Raw genomic sequence first — 8935 nt, 5'->3', positions numbered from 1 at the left:
CCTGCACGTGCGCGCGCTCCGCGAAGGCGCGTGTTGCGCTTGGCACGCGTGGACGTGCCTGCTACTGTGCCGCGGGTTGTATCCAACCGAGTTGTGCTCGCAGAGCAGAGCCGTTGGGACGGCTGGACCGAGGTGAGTCGATGGGTGTCTACTCGGGAGTTTGGCTAACGTGGGCTACAACCCAGGGTTACGTCTTACGTGTGAATGGCGCCCCTTCCCCCCCGGCAGTCGCTTGGCCTTTGCTGGGCGTTATGCTCAGCGCGCGCGCGCTTCTGCGCCTTTTCCTCTTTGTGTGGACACGTGAGGGCGTGCATGATTCCCCGTCTTCAGAGGAAGAGCTCGGCTCACCGGTGCCCAGTTCGGTCTCCTCCATTCCATTTCGCCCGGCGACTGGTTCCAGTGCCGAAAAGCCAAGGCAAGAGGGCTTCACTCGGAAGCTCTACTTCTGTTGATGCATCCTAAAATAGCATTAGCTTTTTTTGCTGCTGCATCACACTGTTGACTCGTGTCCAGCTTGTGGGCTACAACATCTCTGGCATCCCCACTGAAAAGGATCCAGAAGGCAGGCAATGGGGAAAGGCCTTTCTCTGCCTGGGACATGCTGGGTATAGGGCTGGGGCAGGGGGCTACCAGTCCCACCTTTGTTTGATGAAGCAGGACTTGTCTTACCCCCTTACTGAGGAGCAAAGTTCAGCTTACAAGCCTATGTATACAACCTGAGAGCTAAACAGCATCATTTACCAGAACTCTGGTGCACTTTCCACATGGCATGAGCATCTTTAGGAGAGACACTCTTAGCCAGATGCTCCCAAGGTTCATCTAAAGGTAAAGGTAAAGGGACCCCTGACTATTAGGTCCAGTCGTGGCCGACTCTGGGGTTGCGGTGCTCATCTTGCTTTATTGGCCGAAGGAGCTGGCGTACAGCTTCCGGGTCATGTGGGCAGCATGACTAAGCCACTTCTGGCGAACCAGAGCAGCACACAGAAATGCCGTTTACCTTCCCGCCGGAGCGGTACCTATTTATCTACTTGCACTTTGATGTGCTTTTGAACTGCTAGGTTGGCAGGAGCTGGGACCGAGCAACGGGAGCTCATCCCGTTGCGGGGATTCGAACCGCTGACCTTCTGATTGGCAAGTCCTAGGCTCTGTGGTTTAACCCACAGCACCACCCGCGTCCCTAAGCTTCATCTTACAACTAAACCAGGGCCTTTAGTGTGCTGGTACCTGCCCTTTGGAATGCACCCCCAGCACACATCAGGGGGGCACCTACAACCACTGGGGCAAGTGGGGCCTTGCCCCACCAACCTGTCTGTCCTCTGCCAGATTTCCACCCCCCCCCACTTGCCTACCTTCTTACTTACAACCAGTTAGGGTGGCTCTGTCCTGCCATTAACTCTGGCTCTATCTACTGTTGGTCTTCCTGAATTTTGCCCCTGCTTGTCCCAGCCAATGGGCACCAGCCGCTCCTGGTCTTGGCATTTAACAGCCTGCGGAAAACTCACCTGATCTCACAGCAGGCTTTCCCAGAAGAATGATCTAGCTGTGTTGATGTATTTGTTACAAGTATGTGTCTGAACGCACAGGTGTGCCCAGCACTCATGTGTATTCATACACACACCGCAAATATATTTTGCTAGAGTGATGGGGTTTGTCCATTAGGAATATGTGTTTACTTTCACACTTAACCTTCTGCCCACAAAAACTTCTTACACCAGAGGAATAAAGGAAGCTTGGTTTATTACATGTAATGAAGGTAAAAGGGTTATGTTCCAGGTAAGGCTGGGTGATATGTCAACATATTGTCCAAAACCAGTTTGAAGTCCATGTTGTGATGTTGGTTTCATAGTTTCTGACCTGGCAATATATGGCGAATGATGATGTGTGCAAAAATTGCAATGTGGGGAGAAACTGTGAAGCCATCCAGTGCCTCTACATAGCTCCATCCTTGTTTCATACATGGTGATATATCCATATATTGCAATGTTTAGCTGGTGATATATCATGATTGAAAAGTAGATCCCAGCCAGGCGCAGTTCCAGGTTATTGCTCACTTTGGCAGAGTGCGCATAAGCCTGCGCTGTTGTGCCCCCGTCTCATGTCCTGTTCTGGATCCGTGCATGGTCACACATTCATGAGTTGCCTGTATAAATGCTGCTTCATGCAGCAAAATTACAATTTGAGCAAGCAACAGATCCTTCAATACAGGCACACTTTGATCCCTGCTTATTCTCAAAATCCTACTGATACGGAAGGGGGGGCATGTCTTCTTCACCTTCTTCTTCGCTACAATATATCCATTTATTTCCAATTGTCAATGTCAAAAGGGACTAAAATCTATAAAATTCATAGAAAATCAACGTGCCAATTTGCTCAATTTCTCTAGGACTCCATGACACCTTCCCTGTCCTCCATAATCAAGACCCTAATCCTGTCAAATCACTCTGCCAAGCCTTTCCTCCAGGCAATGCCAGTACATGGACCATTGTCTTCTCATCACAGGTACTCAGGATGTGCTTATCTGCGCATATCTCCAGCTCTGCATATTCCCCCCTCCCTCCTCCATATGTTAATCCTGTGTAACCCAACCTCTTCTTAATGTATTCATGATGTAACTGGGATGTGTTTTGCACTGTATTCTGGGGCATGGAGGGAAGTTTCAAAAGTTCATGTCACCCCTTTCTCGTGGTTCAATCTCGCCTTGAACCTGTTGCGCAATAAACTTGGATCTTCTGCAGCTTGCTCCTGTCTCTGGCTGAGCTCATTTTCCTCCACAGGGACCCGCGGGCTTAGTCCGACGAGCTGGGTGGCAGAGCAGCCTCGCACCCAGATTTTACTGTAACACTACAGAGAATGAAAATTTTGCTGCAGAACTCAAGAAATGGAGGTGGGGCGGGGGGGGGAGGAGGAAGTGTATACCTGTCCTGAAGGAGAAGCAGGTATGGATTCCTTGATGCCACCAAGCAGAATTCTCCTCGGAGTTTTGAGAGCCATCTAACCTTTGAAAATCTAGGGCTTTTGTACCATTTTTGCCAATGCGTTCAAATAGAGAAGGGAGGGGGGCTTTGAGATGACCATTTCCTATAATTCCAATAGCCCTGTGGTTCTGTTGAATTTATCCCAGAGTTTCCTGCCTTATCTCCACTTTCCCCATAATTCACAGTGAGTGATGACTAAACTGACTGCCTTGTCTGCCTCCTGCCTCAAAGTTATCCCACCATTATCTTGACGGCCTCCATTCAAGTGTTAAGTCAATTTTAATGGTGACTAGGTTAACATGCGCTGATCCTTATACAAACAAGGATGTCTCCTGAATGCCTTGCAGGACCTGTTCTTGAGATTAGACTCGTACCGGGGTCAAGACAGTTAATAATGGAGGGTCTCCTGTCATACGAAGTTATATCAGACTTTTTACTCATGCCGTGATCTACAGTAATAAACCAAAGTTCAGATTGACACACTGCCTATTCACATATTTGATTTGGATATCTTTTTATGGGTCTTGTACTCCATTTATGAATGTAATTTGACGGCTGGTTTTCTACTGTTCATTGCCATTATTATTATTATTTTTCTTAATTCTTGGATGTGAAGCAAGCGGTTAAGTTTCCTCTTGCCACCGCAAGATTGTGCGCCTATACGATAGGGAGGAGGGTGGGCTTTCCTGCCCCCAGCAGTCCAGCTGCCCTTCCTGCCATCTCCTTTCAGCTTAAACCTGACTGCAGCTGCTCTGCTCCTCAAATCTCACATTTCCCTCCAAGCCCCCTTCCCTTTCCCTTCCCAGAGTGGCTAAGTGGAAATGCTTCTTGAAATGGTTGGAATTTGATATTTTTTAGGAATTTGTTACCGAAAGGCCAAGCCGTAAATGCACAGTGAAGAACACAGCTGCCAAAAGGCAAAGTACAATAGTACCTCGGGTTAAGAACTTAATTTGTTCTGGTAGTCCGTTCTTAACCTGAAACTGTTGTTAACCTGAGGTACCACTTTAGCTAATGGGGCCTCCCGCTGATGCTGTGCCGCTGCCACACAATTTCTGTTCTCATCCTGAAGCAAAGTTATTAACCCAAGGTACTATTTCTGGGTTAGCGGAGTCTGTAACTTGAAGCATCTGTAACCTGAAGCATCTGTAACCTGAGGTACCACTGTAATACAAACCATCAGGCTCTTCCTATGTCCCAGAGCAGAGACTGGGGACAGCTTCTCCTCTGAGCCACAGCCAGTGGGACAATAGATATAAATTTCACCTAGCTACTGTGGGCTGGTTTCTTCATCCACTCATGGTCCCCTCTCCACCCTCCATCCAGACAAGCAACTGGTATGATCAGAGAAACACCTGAAGTGCAAATCGGCACTGGTAAGGGTCTGGGAAGAGTTCTGAGGGCCAGGTGGAAAGACTTGGAGGGCCACATTCAGCCTCCAGCAGTAACTTAGCATGGGCTGGGGCACAGGGGCGGTTGTCCCAGGTGCAAAATGTAAAGGGGTGCAAAAATTTCCTTCACATCCCACCCCTCTCTCTCCTGCCTCTGAAACTTTGCTAACAGTTCCATGCTGGCTGCTCCTACGCAGGTGGCCAATTGATGGCCCTGCCTTTAAGGCTGGAGCACCCAAGCAGACTTGGCCAGAGCCAATAAAGACCCAACAGGATGCCCCCTCCCAAAGCTGCGCTGGGCAAGGCCAGGCAGGGGGACACTCCTAGTCCCAGATCCAGTGGGCAGCAGGGCGGGGGGGGGAGGTGATTGTGCTCCAGGTGGCTAAAGGCAAGGAGGCAGGAAGGAGACCCAGTGGGAGTGGTGGGTGGGTGGGCTGCTCTTGCCTGTTCCACTCAGGGGGGGGGGTGACCTTTTCAGGAGCTCTTGGCCAAGGGGTCTTGGCAGGTCCTAGATGGAGGTGCATGGCAATCCCAGGAGCTGCCTTCGGGGCTGAATGGTGACTGAAGCTGCTGCCGCTACCACCACTTTTTAGGGGGTGCAATATTTGACTTGCCCTGGGCGCTTTCAACCCACGCTATGCCACTGGCCTTCAAGCCTAAGGTTTCCTAGCCCTGACCTAGGTGGTAGACAATTTGGCAGCTGGTTCTGTTTTCTTTCTCCTCCTCCCCTCAGGTTGAATGCCCCTCTACTGGCATTTGTGCATTCACATAAAATAGTTATAGCTGGCCACATAAAATGGGTGGGGACCCTATGGCCCCAGGCCAGTTGGACTTTGTCCCCACCTCTTCTGCCTGCAATTTTTAAACATAATTCCTTACAGCAGGTGTTCTGTTTGCAGACAACCCTGTTCTTCCTTCCATCTTCCTGTTTCGTTGTTAAAAGAAGGTTATTCCCTGAAAGAGAGGAGGTGGAGGTGACACAAAGGGTTATATTGAGCTAAGCCCTGCTCAGAGTGGACCCAATGAAACCATTTGCCACAGATCAACCCTCCCAGTTATGGGGTGAGTCTGTGAGCTTGTTGGGATCCTGGGGAGAATCCTGGATGAGGTGCAGAAGTGTCAGAAAAAGAAGAGGTTACCAATTATGGCATTAATATATGTGTTTTTCTTAGTTCTTAGCACCATGCTTTATCAAAGGGATGCAGGTAGCGCTGTGGGTTAAACCACAGAGCCTAGGGCTTGCTGATCAGAAGGTCAGCGGTTCGAATCCCCGCGATGGGGTGAGCTCCCATTGCTCGGTCCCTGCTCCTGCCAACCTAGCAGTTCGAAAGCACGTCAAAGTGCAAGTAGATAAGTAGGTACTGCTCCAGCGGGAAGGTAAACGGCGTTTCCGTGCGCTGCTCTGGTTCGCCAGAAGCTTAGTCATGCTTGCCACATGACCTGGAAGCTGTACACCGGCTCACTTGGCCAATAAAGCGAGATGAGCGCCGCAACCCCAGTCGGCCACGACTGGACCTAATGGCCAGGGGTCCCTTTACCTTTTAACCATGCTTTATCACACTTTTTCTGTATTAAATGGTATAGATCTAGGTAGGTAGCCGTGTTGGTCTGACACAGTCAAAATAAATAAAATAAATAAAAAATCCATGCACTTAAAAGCTTATACCCAGAACAAACTTAGTTGGTCTCTAATGTGCTACTGGACAATTTTTTAATTTAAGCAATATAGAAATGGTCCTTTAAGAATAAACCTACATCCCTTCATTTCAATGGGTCTACTTTGAGTTGGACTTAGCTGGCTACATCCCAAAGTGGATAAGGTTGCCGTCATCTAGATGTAGAGCCTGCAATTTCTCTCCCTCCCTCCTGGGAATCAGACACCCCTTCTCTCAATAAGGCCCTTCTCTCCCCCCCCCCCCCAAGATGGGGAAAGTCTTGGAGAATTGGAGCAGAAAATGCCACTTCCCCTCCCCTCCCCATCTCCGCCAGCCTCTCCTTTGTCCCAGCAGCCGGACACCCATTGTGCGCCGGGGTGAGGGGCAGGGGGCTGACCTGTCTACGAGGGGACAATAGCATGCATGTTGGAACTTGAGAGGTCCCCTTTGTTCCTCCCCGCCTCCCACCCCCACGCCCCAGCCCTTCCTCCCATCTCCCCCTCCCCTCCCGGGGCGAAGGGCAGAAGCTTGAGCCACAAAGCAGCGATTGTGGCTGTGTCCCATGAGAGCGAGAGCAGAGGAGACAGGCGGATGCTGGCCTGAAAAGCAGCCTGGGACAAGTCTGCTGCTGGCGGAAAACACCCACACAGCTGGCACGCAGTGTCATAAAATCGGACAGGAGAAAGAGGTGCAACCACAGCTGGGGCGCTGGCCCTGTCTCAGCCCAGCCAGCACACACATTTCTTTGCTTCCAGCTTAGTGTGTCAATTTTGTTTTCGTAAAGCAGGTTCCAGCCAGCATGCCCAATGGTCAGGGATGACGGGCATTGCAGGGGGCTGGACTAGATGACTCTCGAGGTCTCTTCTACGATTATATGATTCTTGTCACCCCCTTTCTATACATTGTTTCTCTTCTACACAGCTGCTGCAAGTATGGCAGCTGTCCTCTTTCTTTACCTGTTTTGGGAGTGTTCAAAAGCATTGGTATCTTTCCATTAGCCTTACAACAATCTCAGAAGGTAGACCAGTCCCCTTCCATGCCGGTGGCTGAGAGAATAAAAGCATTTGGACTCAAGACTGCTCAATGCAAGGCTGCTGAGCCTTTTTTTTCCCAGCCAGAGGGCTGGCCAGAAGTTGGATGGCCATCTGTCATGGATGCTTTAGTTGAGATTCCTGCATTGCAGGGGGCTGGTCTAGATGAATCTCTGGGTCCCTTCCAACTCTACAATTGTATAAGCCAGGAAATGGGGTGCAGGTATTGAGGGCCACAGCAGTAGCAGAGCACTTGGCTTTGCAGCCAAAGCTGCCGGTTTCCAGACACAGCCTGGAGAGTCTTGTCTGAAACGGAGAGATTTTACAATTTGGTGCAGCCAATGCTGGATCAATACGGACCAGTTGTCTTGAGTTGGCATAAACCGGTTTCCTATGTATTTGCAAACCACCACCCCCAGGCACCCACCTATAGACCTCTTCAGCCCCATTAAAGGGTGAAGCTGCCTGACCCAGCTTTGCCCACCCCACCCAAACACACAAAAGTGATTTCCTTAGGCAAAGGCTTCTGGTGGGTTTTTACCTGAGCAATGTGAATTTGCTGGCCCCTGGTGGTCACAGTCCAAACTCCCTTCACTGAGAGATCCAGGACTTCTGACAACCGCAGGTACCAGCAAGTCAATTCATGGTTTCTATCACACACTTTACATTTCAAAACGCTTTAGCAGCATGTTTGTATTCACAACAAACCTGAAGGTGTTTGTCATGAGGACTGGCAACTGCCTGGGGCTATGGCAAAGGTGGAACTTGAGGTAGAGACCAGAGCGCCTATTTGCTGCACAACACAGAGAGCATTGCAAAGCTTGGACAACAGACCAGTACAGAAAGGTCAATATTGTTGTCACAATGTACCTCACAGGGCTGTTGTGAGGATAAAATGGAGCGAGGAAGAATCACGCAGGCCACCCTGAACTCCTTGGAGGAAAGGTGGGGTATAAATATACGATTAATAAAAGAAAATTCCACTTTCTTGTTTTCAAACAGCTCTAAGTTAAGGTCACCTTCCCCCTCCTACAATCACAAAAAGAAAGGAGAGTTCCTGGCACTGAACATTATCTCAAATCCCCTTATATGCACCCAAACACTTAAAGAAACTCACCTTATGTGGGATGTGAATGTGTCTGAGATGGGAAAAGGAGGAAATGACAGCAACGGCAGACATGCAAAGCGTCTTGATAAAAGGTATTAAACCAGGGTTCCCCAATGTGGTGCCTGTGAGCACCCCAGCACCTAACACCCCCAGCCCTTGGCATGTGCCAAGGCCCCCACCCCTTTTATTTTATTTCATAAAATGAATATACAGCTTGGTATTTTTTAAAAAAAACCCTCAAAAGTGGTTTACAAAAAAACCTGTTTAAAATTCTTCTCATTTCTACTTTGGGGGGCTATGGGGTTGCCTGGTTTTTTGTGGCAGTGGGGAGGCTGCCAGCTTTTTCAGTCCGTTTTTTTTGGGGGGGCACATTTGCCTGCTCTTGGGGAGGTCTCCGAGTATCAGCAGTTAGGTGGGTATTTTGCGTCCAAGGAAGTTTAAAGATTACCAAATGAGATCCCCTGAAATCAAACAGAAGCTCACAAGCAGCCAGGCAGAGAATTGGGTTGTGTGTGCGCATGCACACCCACACCCAGAGCAGGAGAAGGGACTACTGTGAGCAGGAATGCACAAATCCAGTTATGGAAGCAGCTCGACACAGCATTAGAGTAAGAGCAGCAGTACAAGAGGTCACCCATTTTACCTTCCATGCTTTAACTGAGTGGAGGGGCAGGGGGAGGTTGGTGGCAGCCCTAGAAAGAGACAGCTTAAAGCTGGAAGGGTAGCTGAGTGCAAGGAATAAAGTGGCGGAGAGATAATGACTCAGTGTGACTCA

The sequence above is a fragment of the Podarcis gaigeae genome, assembly GCF_964106915.1.
Source record: "Podarcis gaigeae genome assembly, chromosome: 16".
Taxonomy (NCBI): Eukaryota; Metazoa; Chordata; class Lepidosauria; order Squamata; family Lacertidae; genus Podarcis; species Podarcis gaigeae.
The sequence above is the reverse complement of the archived record's forward strand: the minus strand, read 5'-3'. Positions refer to the sequence as shown.